The sequence below is a fragment of the Rousettus aegyptiacus genome, unplaced genomic scaffold (assembly GCF_014176215.1).
Source record: "Rousettus aegyptiacus isolate mRouAeg1 unplaced genomic scaffold, mRouAeg1.p scaffold_m13_p_4, whole genome shotgun sequence".
Classification (NCBI taxonomy): domain Eukaryota; kingdom Metazoa; phylum Chordata; class Mammalia; order Chiroptera; family Pteropodidae; genus Rousettus; species Rousettus aegyptiacus.
In genome coordinates this window covers 16,274,021-16,297,019 of record NW_023416307.1, presented here as the reverse complement: position 1 = coordinate 16,297,019, position 22,999 = coordinate 16,274,021, and the positions used below count along the sequence as shown (strand labels likewise).

Genomic DNA, 22,999 nt, shown 5'->3' with positions numbered 1-22,999 from the left:
TGTAGCCATGCTTGTATTTAGCTGAAATGTTCACATCAGTTGATCCTTTTACTTTTCTCCAATATCCAGTATTTCTTCACTATCTATATGTCTAACATTATAAGAAATAGAAAAATCTCATAATTTTAATTTTAATGACTAGTAATGATTTTATACAGAGGTGAATTCCCTTATGTATTTCTGTCAATGGCTACTATTGCAAATGGGTTATTGTTTTAAAATTTGTATGGTTAAGGGTATGAATTCTGGAGTTAGTTTTCCTGGGTTGGCATCCTCGTTTCCCCAAATTAGTTGTGTGACTTTACGCTAGTTACTTAAACTCAATGTGCCTCTTTATCTATAAGATGGAAATAATAATAACTCTTACTCTGTAGTGGTGTTTTGAGATAAGATGATTTAAATCTGTAAATCATTAGGCACGATGTTCAAAACATGCTATATAATTATTGGCCATTATTATTAATCAATGTGTATTTGTTTGGGTATTCAGACAGTTTACAGAGATGTTTCGAAATAATAACATCCTAATTTATGAAAAATTGCTTCCCGTTTATGGATATTAATTAGGCTAGCCTCTTACAAAATTACATATTTAACATTTATTCAATATAACTGAATATTTCTTCCCTTCTCTTTTTATATTGGGGTATTATATTTTCATTAACTTTTCTAACAAAACCTAAATGATTATATTGAAGCAATAACATAACTAAGATTTTAAGGACTTGCAGAATTGGCCTAGTAATTTGATAACTACCCAGATTTATCTGAAAGATATTTGCTTGTAGTTAGTTGGATTACTTGAGTCTGGTCGATAACATCTTTGATTTAACAGTAGTACCTGAGGCTAGGTATATATGTTTCTTCATAAAACTTGTTTTATTTTAGATTCCTGTGATTATTCAAACTAAAAAGGAATCACACCAAAGTTTTTTGATCACTGAAAAGATAGTCCTTCATGTTTGATAATTTTATATTGCATTACATCACTTATAGATATTTTTTTTTCTGTTAACCTCTTAGCTTGAGGAACTGAAATGCTATAGGGAATATTTTATTAAAATAAAACAGTAGAAGAATTTAAATTCTACCACTAGAAGAATTAATGCAGCTTGTTCAGTTATCACTTTTAACTTTACATATGCAACTAACCTTAAGGCCACGTTTACATAGAACTGTGTCTGTGTCGCCAGCAGTGATTTCTAGTTCACGTCATATAAAGCAATTTCCATAAGTGCTTAATTAACTTAAAGCGATTTACATTCTCACAAAGACCACAAGGATCCCATTGACATATTCCATGATGCAACAAGCTTTTATAACTCCTTCTCTAGAAAGCACATTTTGAGATATCTGTATCAGATTATATTGTCCAAAATGTTTAATTTTCTCACCCCTTCCTTCTCTGGAGGTTAGCAAAGAGATGTAACTTTTTTCCCTGGTGTATGAAGATGTTTTTATTTTTCTTTTTACACTATTGTTGAATTCAGGGTGGGCAGGACAAACAAGTTTAGGAAGAGGTAAATATTGAGGAATTCTGTAATAGAAAAGATAAAAAGCCTTAACTGAAAGCAGGTTATATTCAGAAGCACATTAACAAAGTAAAGATTCAAAAGACTATTGTCTTTAAATGAAAAATTGTTACTTCCAAGCTTTGAAAATATATTGTTTGCATGTCAATTGTAACGAATTTCATTTAAACTCAGTTATTGTTTGTAGTAACAAGAACTTAAAAAAGTGATCTTTGTCTTGTTAAAAACTTTTATTTACTACAAATATATTTTGTGGACAAAGGGACAATATTTAACTCAAGGAGCGTTTCTATAATACTATTCAATGGAAAGCAACAGACAGAGTGATGTTGAGCTTGTATTGAACCTATATGTGAAAAGATTGAGCGACCGACAACTAAAAGTTGTTTTTTCTTAAAGCTCAATAGCACAGAATGGAGGGGAACTGTTATAATGAGGCAGTAAACTATTTTATTCAGAATCGATGTGTTTAAGAAAGAAAACCTGTGGTTCCACCAAATTATACGCCATTGTTTTCTACCATCGTTTTATATCAAGTTTTATATTCTTGTTTCTAAGACTTCATAAAGAATCTTAGAGGCTTCCAGTTTGGAGCCTGAGAACCTGGTCTGAGTGTGTTTATTGATCGAAGAAACTAGATGATAGTTAATTTTCCTTTCACTTTATGATGATTCCATTGATGACTGAGAAAGATTTTTACATCTATCACAGGTAGACACACATATGTCTACTCTCCCATGCCTCTAACCCAGGACTCGGAGTTTTGTCTCTGTGAGTCAGAGTGACTGTGGACATCGAGAAAGAATCCTGTGCACATCGGAAAAAGTTTGAAAAGTGGGGATGAAGTTTAATTAGTATACTGTGCCTATACATTGTTTGCTTATCTCTCTGATTTCACTTATACCAAGAAAATCAGTTAATCTGAGCCTTTGTCTTATTATTTGCTTGTATTAAATATTGTAAAGAAGGATGTTTTAGAACTTGCTCTTTTTACTTACTCCATCAAAATTATTTCCAGCTTGTTGGCTTTTCTGGCATTTCTGACTAATGTTATTTTGATCAAACCTGAAATGTCTACCTTCTTCCTCTCTGAGTGCTCATGTTTGGGCATCTTAGAAGAGAGAGGAAAGTGACTCATTTGTTCCAATCCCTTTTTGATCCTTTTAGCTTCAACTTCTTGGCCTTCTGTACTCTACTTGGCTAAGGGAAAGGAGCTTTATGTTCTGACCACTGGAAATAGTTTTAATATGTTTTAAATATGTTACAATCCTTTGGGGTTTCTTGCTAGACAGGTTTTAACATTGGTTTGAATTCTTCTTATGCCTGTATTTGAGTTTAAAAATCACTTGGGAGAGAATATTTTGTTAGAGTAATGTTTTGGTTTAGTTAGAGGAATACACAGAAGAGGCGTAATCTATACTACAGACTAAGAAGAATATTCTCTGGAAGACTCGATGATTTTGGAAATAGTTAGTCTTCCACATGTCTGAGATAGCACCCTTCCCCTTTCTGAATACTGGTTGTCCTCATGCTACTTCCCATTTTTCCTATTCTAGTTGCATTCCCAGTTCTCTGTTAACTGCCTAACAACTGGCTTAATCTGCTAAATAAAATGACAGGATTCTAAAGCAGTGAGTCTTCTCTCTATGGATGGCTTGTGGACATAACCTCAGTTATTTTTTTTTATCATAATTATAGTAGGGGTTCCAGAACTTTTTGATCTAGCCATGTAAATTAAGGAAGGCACTATTGATTGGCTTATCTCAAAGATTGACAAACTTTTCCTGCAGAGGGCCAAGAAGTAAATATTTTTAGCTTTTGTGGGCCGTTTAGTCTGTCACTTCTACTCAACTGTGCTGTTGTAACAGGGGAGGAGCCGTGGACAATATGGAAATAAATGAATGTGGCTGTAGTTTGCTAACACCTGGGCTATCTGATAGCTTCTCCATTTTTCCTCGCTGAAATCATATTTTTCAGTACAAGTTGGTAAGTACATACTTATGAAAGTAGGCTCCTTTCTCAGCTTCAGGTAATAAATTATGATTGATTTAAACCAATACGGATCCCCTTTGCCAGTGATTGGTTTAGAGATAGATGTAAATTTTATTTCTGAACATAGAAACATGAGAGGAAATCTGTTGGGGCTTTCTGGTAACTCTTTTGCAAGCGAAGGTCACACAAGAAAAGTAGGTTCCGTAGGCAGCTACTTTATGAGGATGTGATTATATCACATTTATTATCAAATAGTGATAATAGTGACGATTTGTGTTAACTTCAACTCATCATTACACCCTCATCTGTGACACACATAGGTATCACTTTTTTTGGTAGAGATTTATTTATTTATTTATTTATTTATTTATTTATTTATTTATTTAAGAATAGATATTTTAAATTTTTTTCATAAGAACCAAACTCGCAGCAAAGATAAACCTTCTGTCCCTAGAAACCTAAAATATCATGAAAGGATAAGTATTTTGAAAAGCTATCTTTTAAAAAGATATCATTGCAAAATAACTAAGTATTATTTTCAAGATCTCTTAATTCTGGAGTGTAGCACTGACACTTAGTATAATTTTTATACACATTGAAGAATAGTTCCTAAGATTTAAGAGAAATGAGAGAATAAAATTTGATTAAAAAGTTGGGGATTTTTGCAGAGAATTTGTAGGTTTTATAGAGGTTTATTTATTGCACAGGTTTATATATTTATGCACATATCTACAATATTCCATTAATCAGAAAATGGATATAGTCTACCTCATAGAGCCATTTATAAGGTATGAAGCCACATTGCCAGACTCCAAATACTCATATTTATGTGAATTATTTTCTTCTCTATGATTCCTTCTTTGTCCAAGAAGTATTACTATATATTTACATTGTGCTTATTTCATATCTTAAAACTCCATAGAATTGAGCAGTTTTGTTGATGACATGATGACATTGAAAAACTTCCTATTAAATCCCCCCAAATATCTTTGTTTTTCTACTTAGTGTCAAAATTCGAATGGAAATTATTTCAAATAATTTAAATCTTAATTCAAAATTTTGGCTATCAAAGGAAAAATATTCAGATAATGATCATGGGGTAAGGACAATTTATTTTAATAAGTTCTTTTGCCTATAGTGAATAGTTTTGCTCTTAATAACAGTTGTCCTGCTTTCTAATTGGAGAATTTATTTTTTCCTTGCTGAACATTCTGTTTGAACTTGTTTCCTTGTCCTGTTTAATTTCTTCCTGATTTCTAAAAGTAAAACATAACAATGAGAGTCAGATTTTGGATTCAGCTTTGATGACATTTGAAAGGAAAAACAAGAAAAGAAAAGCTGAATTCAGATGTATAGTTCTCTTGCTGTTTTTTTTATTGCTCTTCCATCTGGCAATAATTGGCAGTCATGGTCTGTCTCAGAAAAAGGGGTCTAACACTGAATGGACCATCCTCATATGTATACTCCTGATGCTTAAATGCTGATGGAAAACTGTCCTTGAGATGCATGCACAGTTGCTCTTGTGGCACTGGTGTTCAAATCAGTAGACATTATAGGGTCCTCAGAACCATAGCAATCCAACATTTACAGGAAATGTGAAGTTTTATTAAAGAGAAAGAATCTCATGGGTTTGTCTACATGAAGATTCTTCTTTGCTTATGGACAACATGTAAGATTAGTCTTTCGGCTATTCTGGGCTGTTTTAATCCTATGAAGCCTAAATGGGCATGGGGGCTCAAGCTTCTCTGTGTAGCTGTTTACCTCTTGAGAATGTCAAATCAGTTATACATATTCAAGCATTTAAAGTTTCTTGTGTAAAATTAAACCAGTTTTGTAAAAGTTAAAACCACCAAGTGTCTTAAGTGGCTCTCCAAAAAGTCTCGTTGTCCTTTGATGGGAAGCTGGCTGCTGGCGTGAGGCATATGTATGTAATTGTGTATACATGTCTCCGTGGGTGTATGTGAATGTTTATATATAACATAAGTATCATACTGTAGTAAATATTTTGTAGTAACTATTATATGTAGTAAATATTTTGAGGAAGCTTGATAAAATAGTTTGTGGAATGGTTTGGAATCTGTGAATAATTCATTCTACAGATAACAATATGCAAGCACAGAACCAAAACCTGGCTTTTAATTCCTGCTGTACAATTTAGCAGTAATTTTTCCTCTGAAGGGCGGTTGTCCTTTGTATCATTGCCTATAAAACAATAGGCTTGAACTAAATGAATAAATCTATGTTAGTTTTATATTGTATGACAAATTACCACCACAAACCTCATGACTTAAAGCACACCTATTTATTATCATGCACTTCTGAGTTATGAAGTCTGGGCACTGCTCATCTGAGTCTTCTCCTTGTCTCGCTAGACTGAAATCAATGTGTAGGCTGTGGCTGGATTCTCACTTGGAGCTCACAGTCCTTTTCCAGGCTCACTGAGGTTGTTGGCAAAATTCTGTTCCTTGTAGTTGTAGAACTAAGGTCCTCATTTAATTGTTGGGTACAGGCCAAGGATTACTGTCACTTCTTCGACGCCTCCCCCAGGGCCTACCCCGTGGCCCTCTCAAAACATGGCAGCTTATTTCTTCAAAACCAGAAAGAAAATCCCACTTCACTGTGTTTTGTTGGATCTTACATGATGTAACATAATCGAGGACAAATATCCTATCATATACACAAATATCCTATCACCTATGAGAGGAGGGTATGTACATTAGGGGGTAGGGATCTTGGGGATCATCTTAAAATTCTACCTCATACATAAACATATTCAAGTTACTACAATAATTATGAGACAACCAATAAATTTTCTGACAAGAAGTCAGGAGGGAGACTAGCCACTGCCATCAGCAAAAATGATGAGCCCTGATATAGGGCTTCATCATGGTCTTGTCATTCACTGGTGATTTCTGTATCTATCATGTTAAGTATTCTCTTGAATATGGCAGCCTACACATAACTGATTGTTTGCTATTATTTTGTTTAACATTCTCTGTATGAGTTTTCTATTGTTGCCATAGAAAATTACCACAAATTTAGCTAAAAACCCACCCATTTATTATCTAGCAGTTTAAAAGGCCAGTAGTCCAGGCACAATTTGGTTCAGCTGGTTCTTGCTCTGGGTTTCATGAGGGCAAAATCAAGGTGACAGCAGGACTGATTTCCTTTCCAAAAGCTCCGGGGGTAAATCCACTTCCAAGCTCATTTAGAATGTTGGCAGATTTCTGTTTCATGTGACTGCGGGACCGAGGTCCCTCTTTCCTTGTTGGCTATTGGCTGGGCGTCGTCCTCAGCTTCTAATAGCTGCCAAATTCCTTTGCTCATGGCTTCCTTCTTCTGTCTTCAATTTACAATGGTGAGTTGAGTCATTCTCAGACTTCAAATCTCTTTGATCTTTGTTGTTGTTGTTGTTGCCTCATATCTCCTCTGTCTCCTTCTTTTGCAATATATCTGACTCTTCTGTCTTCTTTGTCTGCTTTTAAGGGGTCATGTGACTCTATTGGGTCCACCTGGGTAAATCCAAGACAATTTTCATATTTTAAGTTTCGCTGATTAGGAACCTTAATTACATGTACAGTGTCTCTTCATAACAGTAGTTAGATCAGTGTTTGAATAACCAGGAGATGGCGGAACTTAGGAGGACATCTTTAGAATTCTACTTACTACATCCTTTATATGAATAAATGAACAAATATTTATTGTGTACCTTCAGTGTTTAATATTCTGCATTAAATATAGGAACACAAAAATGAAAATGATTTATTTACTGTTCTTTAAGAGCTTAAAGTTAATGGGAGAAAAATTCAAGTTCATATAAGAGGTAGTGTGATAGATATATGCAGAGATTGTATTTGGGAAGGATATGTGAAGTAGATTGGGATGATAGTGGTGGGCAGGCACACAGACATTACCATATATAGGGCTGTGACCTAAAGAACAACCTTGAATTAACACTAGGGATTGAGAGAATTGAAAGGGGCATCTAGCAAATCTGTACTGTGAATTAACCCATCATAGAGAATTAGACTGACATTTATTGTCTGTTGACACCAGAGGGGACTACTATTAATACACCTGTTCCTCACCAGAATTTGGAGTCAAATGAGAGATAAAAGTCAAGTTGAAGAAATCAAAATATCACTGGTATAATTGATAAATCTAATACAAGAGAACAGGCTAAGAAGTCAGAGTTACCCAGTCTCAGTCCCCAAGTTTGCCACGTGTCCAGTCTTCCCTTGGGAGAACCTGCCCTTGTAATTCCAGTGGCATGGAGAAACCCAGAATTTATGTGCCTTGTAGATATATTGTCTGCTCGCCCTGCCCACCACGCCCAAAGAAAGTTTCTTACATATTCCCCTCTGGACAGGAGGGAGTGACAGGATGGGTAAGAGGCCAGGAATGTGAGCCAGGAGGGAAGAGTTTCTTCCCCACTAATTCTGCAAACTTTTGTCCTCAACTGGAGAGAAATAGTATTCATCTTCAACAAATCCTCCAGATATAATTTTAATTAAATATAGTACAGTAAAACACAAGGAGAGAACTTTGAGGTTTTCAGAGAAACCTTGTGGTATAAACAAGACCACTGAGTTTAGCTAAATCACATTACTCATGGAACACTTCAGTCGATAAGTAAGTTATTAAGCTGTCTTCTGCTGTTGGCTCTCACTCAGGTTACCAGCATTAGAAAGGCAGCCATGGAAACAGTAATCTTGACTGCAATCGTTCTTTCAAATTGAAGTTTAAGGCTTTAGTACTTCAGTTGGGAGGAGACTACTGATTCAATTCTAGTCCTTTTGAACCTAGCTTAAATTGCTAAGCAATGCTAGACTAAGGCCACTTACGTTAAATAGCTTTAGTTTCAGGGTCATCAGTTCACTAAAAGGAAATCCTGGAACCAAGTAATTTACAGGCATTATGAACATGGAGTACTTTTAAAGTCAGGTCAGAGACCAACTGCTACTACTGCTGAACTGTAGTTAGATACTCAGAGCAACTGGGAGAGAGAGTCTCTGCTGAAATATGGCCAAATGTGTTTCTTTTGATCTTGCACTCTAGGAGGAAACTAAAGTTACTCTGCTTAGGAAATTTGATGAAAATTTTGTTTGGATAAAAAGACACTCTGAAAAGCAAATTACTTTCAATTAATTTATCTTTCAAAGAAAAATAAATTGCTGCAATTAAAAATGAGTGATGGCCTACAAATTTAACCTTTAAAATTTTTATTTTTTAAATTATTTTTATTTTTACTTTACAAAAATAGAAATTACCACTCGTATAACTGGTAAAGCAAAATTTGTAGGGATATGATTTTAAAGTCTACTTACTGAGTCACTGTAGTAAGTAACAGTGAAGTTTAATATTATCCATGGATTTGTTATCGTTATACTTGTTAAATTTAATATGACTGTCATATTAATGTTTGCTTACGATCACCCTATTTGCTCGAGTGACTATTGCTGTGGTATAAAACAAGTTTTTATGGAGCTCATGGCTTGTGTGGGTCAGGAATTTCTAAAGGGCACAGTGGGGATGACCTGTTTCTGCCCCACCTGGAAGACTCAACAGCTGTTAGGTGGGGTGTAAATTGATGGTTGGGAGTAGTCATCTGATGGCTTGTTTACTCACATGTAGCCCCTCAGTTGGCAGGATTCAAAGTCCAACATGGCTGACAGATGTGCCTAAACTTGGCATTGATAGGTGGCTTGACTTTCTCACAGCATGGTAGCTTACTTGAAGTTCAGTGTTCAAGTGCAAGTGTTTCAAAGATCAAGGTGGACATGGCCTTAGAAACCATATGGTGCCACTCTTATGACTGCCATCACCTCTGTTGATTACAAGTGAGTCACACACCTGCTCACATTCAAGGGGAGTGGACACAGGCACCATCTCTCAGTTGGAGGAGTGCCAAGGTCAGATTGTAGAAGCAGGGGTGTGTAGATTAAAGATATGTTGAGGCTGTTTTTGAAAGTGCAATCTGTTGCGATGTTTATGGTACATATTTATTATCCAATTGAGGCTATCTTCCTAGCTTCAGTCTGTCTTGCTTACCTGCCATTATTCACTTGGGAACTATTCAGAAAAAAATATTTGTGGTCAAAAAAAGAAATGAAATTACATATTCTAATAATAGTGATGAGAACAAATGTTAAAGTGAAAAATGCAATGATACTTTTATTATTTAGTTTACTAGTAACATTATAGATATATTACATTAAAAAATCCATTTGTATATATCTCTGTGAAGAGTTTATTTCTCTTCATTCAGGCAAGTTGTGTCAGCCAAATAGCAGATGGCCTGCCCATAATGCATTTGGGCAGATGTTCTCATTTGGGCCATAACATGTGAATAAAATATGTGAATAAAAACTATCTTATCATCTGTAGTAATTACTGGATAGAGTCCAATGTATACACAGGTCTTTTATAGTTGTGTGCAATACTGGCTCAACCTAGTACTGGAGAGTTTTTTTGTAGTAACACTATTTTGCTAAATTTCGGATTGGATTATTTCATCCTATTCAATTTGATATTATCAAATGTTCATAATCTATACACTTTTCTATACATAGAAATTGGGATCAGGTAAATAAAATTATTTTATTAAGTCCAGCTTTCTGGTTTTACTATTTTTAAAGCTTCTATTGCCAAGATAATTGCATATAATTATTGTATTGTATAATAGATTAAAAAACTGAAAATAACATATTCCAGAAAAGAAGTGGGGAAAAGAAGAAAAGCCAGTTGAAATAAGTTGAAAAATTAGTAGAAATATTAAGATGGGTCTGTAGTGTGTTTTACTTGAGGATTCATTTCAACCACATAAGTTTCCAAGAAGTTTTTTTTAATTGAAAATTCAGGTGTTCATCATTAGTGGAACTTCTAGAGATACTAGAAGCAAGCTGTTTTAAGTGGTGGGAGTGAAAATGAAAGACAATTACTCCATTTTATGAAAGTGGAAACATTCAGGGTCTGACATACAATAGGTGTTGTGTAGATCATTTTCTATCTTTCAGTCTTGAATACTATTTAATCACTTTATTTGTCCAACCCCCATGGTTTCATGAATATGGCCCCTTTAGCATCTACCTGTAACTTGAAAGGGGGCAGCAGAAGGTCTTGTTTGTAACAAGCCCTCATTGGTGTTGCTTTGCTAAGTATAAGGCAGAAGTACAGATTATTCAAAAGACTTAATTGTAAGACAGACTCCCTTGTGTTACTTTGCACCTGCATCTTCCATTTATATTTCCTATTCACTTCACCTACACGCTCAGGAAATATTGCTGAAAATTGACATTTCAAGAAAAGCAAGCATTAGAATACGTATTTACTCTTGAATTTTTTATTGTGTTGTGGATCTAGGCAAATGGAATGTAGCATATATCTTAAGTAGATTCATTTTTTATAAACATTTTGGCAGCGTGTCCTGGCTTTTGTTTTCAGTGCTATTTCTTAAATGTGAGTCTATTAAACAGAGAGTTTATATATTTTAGTTTAAAGCAGTATTTCTCAACTGTAGGCAGTTTTGACTCCCCACCCCAGGGGACATTTCATAGTATTGAAGACACGTTTGCTCATCACAATGGAGGGAGAATGCTAATGGCATCTAGCCTGTTGAGGTCACAGAGGCTTCTGCACATATATGCCGGTTAATTCTCTGCCAAACATTTGTTTTTAAACATGCCATAATAGTTTTCTTGCCCTATACCAAGGTTTCTCAACCATGGCACAGATGACATTTTGTGCCAGATAATACTTTTTTTTTTTTTGGTGGGTGGGTGGGGTGGGGGGAGCGCTCTCCTGTCCTGTACAGGACTGACATATAAGGTTGGAAATGGCGATGATTTAATATGGGAAGTGTTTTGTGTCCCTCAATCGCCATTTGAAGTTTGCTGTTTTAAGATTTTTTTGTCCCCAAAGGAAGCCTTATCAGACATTGAAACCCTTAGTCTTGTGAGATGACTTCAAATATTATTGGGGTAAATTTTCCATACCTATGACTTGATTGTTAACTATAATTTGATTGTTAAAAAAAATTATACAGTGTCGTATGTCAATTATACCTCAATAAAACTGGGAAAAATTAAAAAATCATAAAAAGGCAGTTTTTGAAAGCCTCCTATATTTGGGCATTGTGTTCAGTATTATGGTAGCACAATAATGACTCCCTACATGAGATGTTCATGTTGTTACTCTCAGAACTTGTGAATGTGTTACTTTAAATGGTAAAAAGGGCTTTGGACATGTGATTAGATTAAGGACTTTGAGCTGGGAACTATCCAGGTGTGCCCAGTTTAATCACATGATACCTTAACAATGGAACATCTGTAGTCAGAGGAGTAGGTAGATGGCTATGTGAGAAGGACTTAACTTATGGTTCATTTGGAAGATGGTGGTAGGTAATCAGCTAAGGAATAGGGACAGCTTCTAGAAGTTGGAAAATGTAAGAAAATTGATTCTTCCCTGGAGTTTCTAAAAGGACTATGCTCCTGCTGATACCCTGCTTTTAGTTCAGTGAGACCCTCATCAAACTTTATACCTACAAAACTGTAAGATAGAAAAATTATGTTTATTTAAGCCATTAAGTTTGTGGTAATCCATTATGGTAGCAGTAGAAAACTAATGCAAGTATTTTATTTGTATATCTCATTTAACTTTTTAACAGCCGTAGGAGAAAGAAGTTATCATTTTCTCCAAATCACAGATGGGGAAATAAACATATTGTCAGATGTACACAGGGCCCAGCTAGGAGGTGGGAGGACTCGTGCTCAAAGGCAGGTACATTTCACTTTAGAACTAATGGTCTTAGAACTGACCTCTAAATGAATTTTTAGATGAAAGTTTATTATTTATTTCTAAAAGTATAAAATACACACCCCTATCTTTAGTTTTGGTTCTCTTTATAAAGTGTGAAAGCTAGCTTGTGATTAGATTGAACAAAGAATCCTTTTTTTTTGAATTTTCAGAGTTTAATTCTCTCTGGCAGAGGGGAGAGTGTATTTCCATAGATTTGTACAGGTTGTTTTCTAATATTTGAATAAACAATATTTAAAATGATCTGATTTTCAATGAAGTTGTAGTCAGGCCTACAAAGCTTTATGGCTTCTTCCGAAGCCCGCCATGTCCTGGCTGTCACTCAGTTCTCCCAGCTTCCCTCACACACTCCACACCTTCCACTCTGTGCTGGAACTGCTTTGAGTTCCTTAAATGGGTCATGCTCTCTGTCACTTACTTTCGCTTCCGTTATTTATGTATTTATTATTCTTCCACGTGCTGCTTGCTCTGACTGATATGTCTTTTCCACTCTTTCATCTTGCCAGTTTGTGCTCATTTTTCAAGCCTCAGTTTTCTGTTATTAATTTCTTTTGGGAAGTCTGTCTCCGGATGCCCCCGAACCCCCGAGATTCAGTGTGCTTCTGCTGCACTCATACTGAACCCATCAGAAGTTATTTCCCCTACTCCGATTTCCCTTTGCCTTGTCTGCATCTCCCTCTAGCCTGAAAGTTCCTGTCCACTGGTAAATATTCCTTAAAAAAATATTTACTGTAGTATAAGCTACAACCGAAAAGTACACAAATCCTAAGTGTATAGCTGTTGAGCTTTCATGAAGTGACATACATACGTAACCGTCATTCAGATGAAGATACTGTCCGCTTCCCAGAAGCACATCGTCACTCTCCCTCTTCCGACTTCTCTATGAGTTACTATTCCCTCTTCCCACACCCACCCCTGAAAATAGTCACCGTCCTGACTTCTAATACCACAAATCGGTTTTGCCGGTTGTATTAGTTTGTTAGGGCTGCCTTAACAAAGAACCACAAACTGGACAGCTTAAACAAAAGAAATTTATTGTCTATTCTGGAGGCTAGAAATCCAAGATCAAAATTATCTGTAGTGTTGTTCCTTCTGAAGGCTGTGGGGGATGATCTGCTCAGTCTCTCTCCCCTAGCTTCTGGTGGTTTGCTGGCAATCTTTGAGATTCTTTGGCTTGAGGAGGAAGCATCACCCAATATCTGCTTTTATCTTTACATGGTGTCCTCCCAATGTGTATGTCTCTGTGTCCAAATTTCTCCTTTTATAAAGATACTAGTCATATTGGATTGGGGGCTCACACTACTCCATTATGACCTCACCTGAATTATATTTTCAAGAACCCTATTTACAAATAAGGTCACATTCTGAGGTACTGGAGTTTATGACTTTAGCATATGAATAGGGGGAGGCACAATTCAACCCATCATGCCTGGTTTTGAACTTTAATAAAACCATATAGTATATATTCTGTCTTTTTTTGACCCAAGGTTGTATTCATGTGGTTTGTCCCTATAATCATGTGTATCATTGCTGTACTGTGTTCTGTTGAATACTTATCTCACATATATTTATCCATCTTGTTGAAGGATATTGGGATGTTTATAATGGGGCCATTGCAAATAGTGCAACTATGGATATTTTTATATATGACTTTTGGTGCATAAATGTAAGTAAATACTTATTGAATAGATGAATCAGTATAAGGCAGCTAAAGTACTTTACTCTCACTTTAATAGCACTACTAAATGAATAAATGTCCTAGTATGGGAGGGGAAGTCAAGTGTTTCTCCAGACATGTTTTTTGGTGTATTAGTTCTGCAGGCTTTTAATGAGTATCACTTTTTAAAAGAGTTCCATAGCTTGGGAATATTGGATTGAACAAAGTAAGACATTTTGTTTTTTGTTCTTAGTTATGCTGCAGGATTTTTCTCCCAGAGCTTTAAGATGCTAATGTAAATTGTGTTTCTCTTAGAGAGTGAATATGAAATGTACTATTTCTCAAATTTGTTTGACAGGGAAGCATTTTTATTTGTTTTGAGCAGGATATAATTAGGGATGAAAGTTCCATTAGGCTCCATACTTCCTTACTAAATAGATACTGGATTTTTTTTTTTTTTCCAAATAGGATATTGTGATCTCTTTTGGTGAATTTCTTAAAACTAAGACTCTCAAGAGGATAAAAATATGGTTTGGACCATAATCCATCTGCTAACTTAAATTCTTATACTGAATTTTTTTGTTTGTTTGTTTGCTTGTTTGAAGGATAGCTTAAATTTCTTGAAGCATTGTTTATACTTCAATGATAAAACATATTTTTATACGGGCTTCTCAGCACACACAGATTTTCTGTGATAAAAGAAGCATCTCTCTGAAAGAGAGGACTCAAAACTCAGTAAGAATGGTGATCAATCAGCCAGGGCTAAGCACATACTATCATTTTACTGATCTGGGTATAATTAATGCTGAGAAAAAGAGGAACAACTTCATTTCAATTCCCTTTTCAACTTTACTCTTAGCAGCACAATGGATTAAATGCTTGCGAAAGGAGTTGTTGCTATTGTACATCTTAAGAGAATTAAATTTTAATTACCAAATGCATTAAACCTGTATATTAATTAAGTGTTTTTGGGTTGCAGTGTTCAGGCATCAGCACTTTTCCTGACATCTCATTTTGCTGACTGCAGTCTGAAGGGAAGCTTGCCCCAGACAGAGGCAACGGGACTGGGAATGCCAAACAGCATGGGGCCAAACAAAAGGGCTTGCACCCCAATTAAGTTAAAAGTCTCTGAGCTGCTTCTGTTCCAGATGGCAAGTGAATTCAAATCTATAGGAGAAATTTAATTAAGGTACTTTGATTTCAAGCATGAGCCCAGGAATTCAGTCTAAAGCAACACACGCACGCACACACAAAAAACACTAAAAAATGGCCGCAGTATAAATAGGATCTAGACCACTGTCAAAAGTTAGGAATCTGATACACAATAATACTCTTCATCCTATATGTTTGTTGTCTAGACAACATAGGAGTCTGGTTCTCTGGCTGGTGTAATTTTGTTCTTGTTGGTTAAAAGCAAAAGCTTTAGAATTAGGCAAATCTGGTTTCAAATGTTAGATTTGGCAACCCCTGCCTCACTGACTTAACTTCTCCCTGAGCCTCTACTTCCTGAAATGTTGGATGAGAATGACACCTACATCATAAGATAGTTGTAGATTGATGGAGAACTGTTCTAAGGATGTTGAGTGTATATCATTAGTCCTGGTCTTTCTACAGCTCCAAACTTGCCTATCCAACTTCTTAATTTTCATCTCTAATTGGATTTGTAATAGATATCTCAAACTTAAATTGTTGGAGTCAGCTATTGATTATTCCAAACACAAAAAATCTTTGTCCCTCAGTTCTCCCCCTCTTAGTAATGGTTCCACTATCCATCTGGCTACTTAAGCCAAAATTTCAGGAGTAACCATTGTTCCTCACTTTCCGTCATCTCACACAAGCAATTCTGTTCATTCTAGTTCTGATATGTACTTGGGAATATGCCCACTTCTTTCTACTTCCATCACCATTACACTAGGCCAGTGTTTCTCAAGTCTGGTGTTATTGGTATTTTGGACCAGATAATTCTTCATTGTGGAGGATTGTCCTCTGTGCTGCAGTATGTTTAGTAGCATCCCTGGCCCCTACCCATGAGATGCCAGTAGCAGTTCCTAGGTCTTGAACCCCAAAAGACAATTGACCATTAGTTTCTGGAAGAGGAAAGTCAACCCCTGTTGAGAACCACTGCACTTGTATAAGTCATCATTACTATCTCTTGACTCATTAAATTAACCACAAAGCTTACTTGAAGTGTTATATGGTTGATTTTATTTTAGTCGATCTATTTAGATTTTTATTATATGATAATATAATTCACCATTTCAAATAAAGATAATTCTACCTCCTTTCCATCTTTAAAATCTTTTATTTTTGTTTTATTTATTCTGGTATCTATTGCTGCATTTAAAAAAACTGAAAACTCAGTGGTTAATGCAGCAATAACACTTATTTTACTCACACATCTGCAGTTTGGGCAGTAGTTGGCAAGGATGCCTTATCCCTGCTCTACTTATGGCAACAGAAGTGGCTAGAAGTCTGGACACTTAGAATGTGATAGTCTCTGAAAATTATATGTACAAAACACACAAAGGAATTATTTCTCACAATTAAATTTTTTTAATACTAGATAAAGTGCTATTCCAAGAATTGGGTTCAATATCTACTAGTTTTCCTTGAATCTTAATGCGAAAGTTCTAATTAAATGAAGTTTTTATGACATCAGTAATTCTAAAATTCTTTAAGGACCACGTTGGATTATAAAACACAGTTGCTCTTAGCTATTAACTTACATATTTAAGGTCAAGTTTATAAGCTTTTCTTACTTTGTCATTTTTTGAAAATGGAACTTTTGCTGACAGAGCTTTTGAAGATACCTAATGGATGAATGTATGTTTGTACAAAAAAATATTGAAAAGCATAAAATGTTTTTGTCTAATTAGAAAGGATGGGACCAAACTGGTTCCACTTAAGTCAAAGAGGGAAAAATATACCCATGTTCAAATCTGACAGAGCTTGTTTGTCAGGCCTGGATGGGGATATGGTTGTCCTTCATTTTGTACCACAGATGTACTTCTGAGGACTTGCTTGCATTTTGCTTTTTTTCTGTTTTTCAGATTAAACTACATTTAAAATACTAAGAGAGATGCCTAGGTATAGAGGCATTGGGGCAAAATTATTGTGGTTTAACATGCAGACTCTGAAGCCAGACTGCCTGTGCTCAGATCCTGAGCTTTCCAGTTTTAACTGTGTGACTTCGGGCAAGACGTGGACTTGCCCTTTAGTTTCCTTATTTGTAAAGTATGCATAATATTTATTGCTATCCTATAAGTTTGTAGAAAGAATTAAGTAGTAGTTGTCTATAAAGCACTTAAACCAAAGTGGTTATTGTTTGAAATAGCTATCTTTTTTTAAGATAATTATAATGTGATTTTTCTGCTTTTATATACTGAGGTTTCCTAAATTGCAGTACAGATTCAGTTTAAAAGTAGCTTGTAAGGGAATTCTCATTTACAGTGATATCTAACATAGTCATCTAGTGCTGTTTTTTTTTCTTCTTTTGTGTATGTTTATTCGTTTAGCAGATGTTTTCAAAGGTATTACTATGTACCAGGTACTGTGTAAGACAATGGAGCTATATTATTGAACAGGAAAGGTACGGTCCTTGCCCTCAGGGTATTTATAATTAGAAATGGAGACAGGCATAAAAGGAACTGATAAATGACATAATGTAACAAGTTCTGTGAAATAGAAATTCTGTAAAACAGAAGTATTATAACCAATTGTGTGAAATAGAATACTGAGATAGAACATATTCAAGAAGCAGCTACTTAATTTATTGAGTAATCAGGAAAGGCCTGTTTGAGGAGGTGGCTTTCAAACTAACTTTGTGTTTTAAGAATGAACCAGAGAGTAACGGGAAGAGCATTCTAGATATGTGAAAGATGATTAAGGCACAAAAGACCTTGGTTTGTTAAAAAGCTAAAGATGATACTATAGCAACAGGGGGGTAACTCACTTCTGGTGGTCAGGAAGAGTCAAAAGTTCAGTGTTGGATATGTTAGTTCAGTTAAAATTTTTTAGACATATTATAGAGATGTCTAGTGGACAGTCTAATACATAGATTTGGAACTCAAAAGTCTGAGCATAGAGAAAAATTTGGGCAATAACGGTGTATTTGTTACATTTAAATCCATATGAATAAATGGAATCCATTTTTTTCCCAGACAAATATAACAAAATGGACCCTTGCCTCCTTTATGCTGGCAAAGTAGCTTGCCATTTATTTATTTATTTATTTATTTATTTATTTATTTATTTATTTATTTATGTCTACAGCACCTGGTCTTCCTAAGTGGTCTCCCATCCAAGTACTAACCAGGCCCAACCCTGCTTAGTTTCTGAGATCAGACATCAGGCTTGTTCAGGTGGCATTGCCGTAGATCATGGATCATGTGTGGCTCCACTGGGATGGGAACCCAGGACCTTCTGTAAAGTGCACCTGCTAACTGCTACACTGTGGAACCATGTCCTTGTGTGAGTTTTTAAAGGCCTCTTAATCTGATGCCATCTATTATCCTTGAGATCAACCAAATCAGTATTCTTTCCAAATATTAATAATTACTGCAGAGAAGGGCACTCAAAATAAATGTGTTTTTAAAGTATGTCTCGACAGATTCCCTTTTTGGAATCCAAAAGGGCTTATTGAAATGGGGGAATGTTATGATAAGAGTTGCAATGTAGGAAAACGACTGTCAGGGCAGCATAAAGGAGGGAGAGGAGAAGAGAGATTGGAGGCAGGGGTAGCAATTAGGAGGGTGGTCAGCTAACAGAAGATGGGCAAAAGGAAGGAAACAGATGCAACCAGGGACTTGCACCTTCGTGGAAAGGCTCCGAGGCCCCTCTGGCTTATAGCTGCTGCTGGGGCCCTTGGCTTTTTTTTTTGAAAAACCACAGTTCTGAATTTTTATGTGAGTTCTCTTGATTTTTTAGTGTTGTAAATGAATCCAAATTTTAAAAAGCGGGAGGCCAAACCACCCCTGCAGGCTGGATTTTGCCTTGGCCTGCAGGTTTGCCAGTTACTCAGCCAACCAATGGTGCCTCCCTCTGACCGGTCACCGAGGGTCCAGTGTTTTAGGCATGAGAACTGCAGCAGTGAGCAGGCCAGACTTGCTTGTATAGTGGGAGGCTCTGGTCTGGTGCCTCTCAGACTTTAGTATGTGTAGGACTCACTTGGGCAGGCGTGTTGAAAGATAGATTTCTGCCTGGGAGATCTGCAGGGGGCTGTAGTATTGCCTTTCTAACAAGCTCCCAGGTGATGGAGATGCTGGTGTCCCTGGATCAGTTTGCGTAGATGCAACATTTATTGCAGAAAGAAAAGTATCTTATGTTGTGAGGCGGGTAAGGGATTAGAAGGAATCAATTATTTCCAGAGAGTCTTGGACCATGAGATGGGTAATAACTCAAAAACACAGTAGGGGATATAGGTTTGGGAAATGGAGTTGGAAGTTGGGTTCTACAAAATCAAATAAGATTTGTGTACATTAGAGGTTCTGGGAACTATTAATAGAGGGACATTAATTTTTCATCAGGAAGCCAGAGTTAGTCCTTATCACATAAACATCTGTGAATAAACCATAGAGTGGCATTCATTTAATCTGAGAAACAAGTGTCTATTGAAGCCAATCTCTTGTTTTTCCTGTTTATTCCTTGCTGAGTTTATATCACATTCAGTAGATTATAGAATTTTTCCATTCTTTTGGTATCTATTGTGATTCTCGGCTTCATCTTCCTAGTTTGTTACCAGAACAATCCATTTTTAAAATTAATTGCCTTTTCATCTGTCACATACCTAATATTATCATAAAAAAGCTATAACTTTTTTTTTGAGTTCTTCGGGCATGCCGAACCTCTCTATGACACATCAGGTTAACTTCTGTATCCTACACTAGATCATAAGCCCCCAAATGATAGACAGTGTTCTTTGGTGTCCACTGAGCCTAGTACAGTGTTTGGGGCACAGTACCAAACTTATTTTCTAACTACTGGGGAAAGATAAATTTTTATTTATTAATAAATGTGAAAGTATTTTAAATCAAAATGCATGCATTGAAATATTATGAAGGTACAGATGATAAAAGGGTATTAAAAATAGTTTAAAGAAGGACTTTTGTTACATAAACCCAGGAGAAATAAAGTTGAGTAGAGTTAGAGTTGGAAAAAAAGATTCAGTATCTACTGACCAGAGAGAATAGAAGAATTTAGATGTTAATAACAAAATATTATTGATATTAGATTGAGACATAAATAATTTAGATGAGTGGTACACCACAATTTCTGATTTATCCAGAGTTTTAAGTATGATAATAATGATACAAATAACATTAGCAAGAGCAGAAATTTCTATAGCTTTCATTGTATGCTAAGGACCATGCTAAGGAATTTACAGATATTATTATAAATCTTCTTAATAAGCCTGCAAGGCAGGCAATGTTAAACCTATTTTTCTATTTAATAAACCAAGGTTGAAAAAGCTATAAATTGTCTAAAATTCAAAAACAGCAAAAAAGCTGAAGAGCTGAAATTTAAATCTAGGTCCTTCTTACTTCTGCAGTCTGTCTCTTCATATTATGCAGACATTTATCATTTGCTTTTGTTTTTCCTGTATGTATTTCACTATAATTCTTGACATGCGAAACTTACGGAATTGTATTTCGACTTTATCTCGATGGTGTGCCACACTGTTCAGTTTAGTATTAATCTATTTTACAAAGGAAATTTTTTTAATTCAAAACTGAAGTGCTCAGACACCTTATAGATACCTCATAAAGCCAGAAAATGTGCCAGCATTTACAAACAAAATGATACCGGTATAATCAATAGTTTGTTTCCCTAAATCTAATTACCAAAATGTCATGTATTGAAATGTATGTAAAATTATATTATCTAATTCACAATATTAGTAAATGGTTCAAAATACACTTTTAATAAAATTAACCGAGTTTGTTTAACTAGCTTAGAGTACCATGTCATCAGTAAATTGTTTAGAATACACTTTCAGGAAAAGCTAATTGAGTTTACTAAATTGATTTAGAATGTCACTTGATGAAAAAAGTTGCTAATCATTGAAAAAATGCTATGTACTTGGTCCAAATGAAAATATTTATTTCTAACAAGAGCACTGCAGGGATGTTTTTCAATACTTTCATTCTTTATCTAGTTCCCAGAATAGACATGAAACTTGAGAAAGTGAGTAGGGATAAGTCTCAGTCTTTAGGCTATGGTTGTTAATAATAAATTTGGAGGTCTTTTAGCTAATTCTTTAACTGTAAAGCCATATTTTTATAATATAATCTTATAATTCAAATTATACTTTGTGATAGAAATTTCATAACTAAATACTGGATTCAGGTTATTTTCACATGGCTATTGGATAACCTGCATTCTATAGCATTCCCATAAGATTATCTGTGTGTTTCAGTGACATGAGAAGGTGGTGGTATTTTATGTTTTGCACTACTTTGCTTTATCTTTTATCTTTTTTCCCCTTCATTTCTGAAAGGTCATGAGTTTGGATTCAGATGATCACCAATTCATATCATACTAGTAAATATAGTTTTATTAGATGTTAGGAATTATTATAGTTATCTTAATTATTTTTGTTACTGTTGAGTCTCAGCTTTAAGATACACACCATATTAATTTTGCTGTGGAATTATACCAGAGTTTGAGGATAATAAAGGAATGTCTTCTGGAAGCTCACCTCATTCTTGCCAGTCTCCCCAAACCCTGTCTTCTGTTGATAAGAACTGAATATTGTTAAAAAGAGAGCTGATTGATCACCAGCAGTCACATAAAGCCATCCTTAGATACTGCTTTTAAACAATTGAAACTTCAACAAACTCAGGGTCTTGATTTGAAAACCCTCATTTGTGGAATTTTGAGGTAGTACAAGAATACTCAGTTGCCTGGCAAAAAATCTCAGCCAGGTGCCTGCTTTGCCCTCCATTTCTTTTACTTGCCATTTTACCCATTTCTGGCCCATTTCAGCCTTTAGCCCTAACTCTTAGATTCTGCCTCTGTTGATTTCAATCTTTATTATTTCGGGTTCAGAATCCCACCTTGAAATCATCTTGGCCATTATACTCACCATTCTCAATTCAATTTTTCTTCTCGTTTATGGCTTCAGATTTATAACTGGCTTCAGCTCAAGCCAGTTTTATGGCTTTTGTTTCAGAATTTCTCAGACACCTCCTCCAGACCCATAAAGATTTGTCTTTGCCCCTTTATTCCTACAAATCTAGAGTTGGGCAATTTTACCCTAGGGCAATTTAACCTAAGAACAGCTTTTGGAGATTAATAAATCAAGGGGGCTTCACTTTATTTTGACTCTCCTCTTCCTGTTACTATGTAGGAATAAATTTGTTGTAATAATAGCTTTCTTTTCCCTTAACAATATCAGAATATATTTAGAAATACATGTAACAAATCAATCAAAATATTTCTAGTTATTTTCCGAAACATCTCTCAACACTGGTTTTTAAATTATTTTCTTAGCATAGAATCCTCTTTTATATATATTTTAAGCTGACATCAGTTAATGATTTATATAAACTGGAACTAATTTTAAGCATATGGAGTCCCTGTAGAGCAGTGGTTAAGGGTATGGGCTGTATGCTAGAATGCCTGATATCTTTACTCGAGTCCTTCCCTCTGTCCTGTACTCCGCATCTGTAAAAAGAGAATAATACTATAATAGCACCTGGTTTGCAGTATTGTTTTAGGATTAAATCAGATGATACGTGTAAAGCACTAATACCTAGGTTATAGTAGGCATTTTGATGAGTGTTAACTTCTATTATTATTGTAAACATTTTAAGACAAGGCTCTACTTTCATGGGATGCATCTTTTCTGTTAATTTTTTTTAAAAACCCACAGTTCATACCATAGCAGTAAACTTCTATTCTCTTCTGACAGTGCATTAATACATAATTATTAATTTAACTACACAATATTGTCTTGGAAAGACTCCTGTGAATGTTGCTGAAACATTGTGCATCACTCAAAATC

At 35.3% G+C, this 22,999-nt stretch overlaps 1 protein-coding gene and 1 pseudogene across 1 annotated transcript in view; one reads left to right on the top strand and one right to left on the bottom strand.

Annotated features, from left to right (window-relative positions):
* CHODL (chondrolectin) overlaps positions 1-22,999 on the top strand; it is a 287,033-nt gene that overhangs the window by 194,960 nt on the left and 69,074 nt on the right. The window lies entirely within an intron of this gene.
* LOC118602028 lies at positions 18,259-18,373 on the bottom strand (annotated as a pseudogene).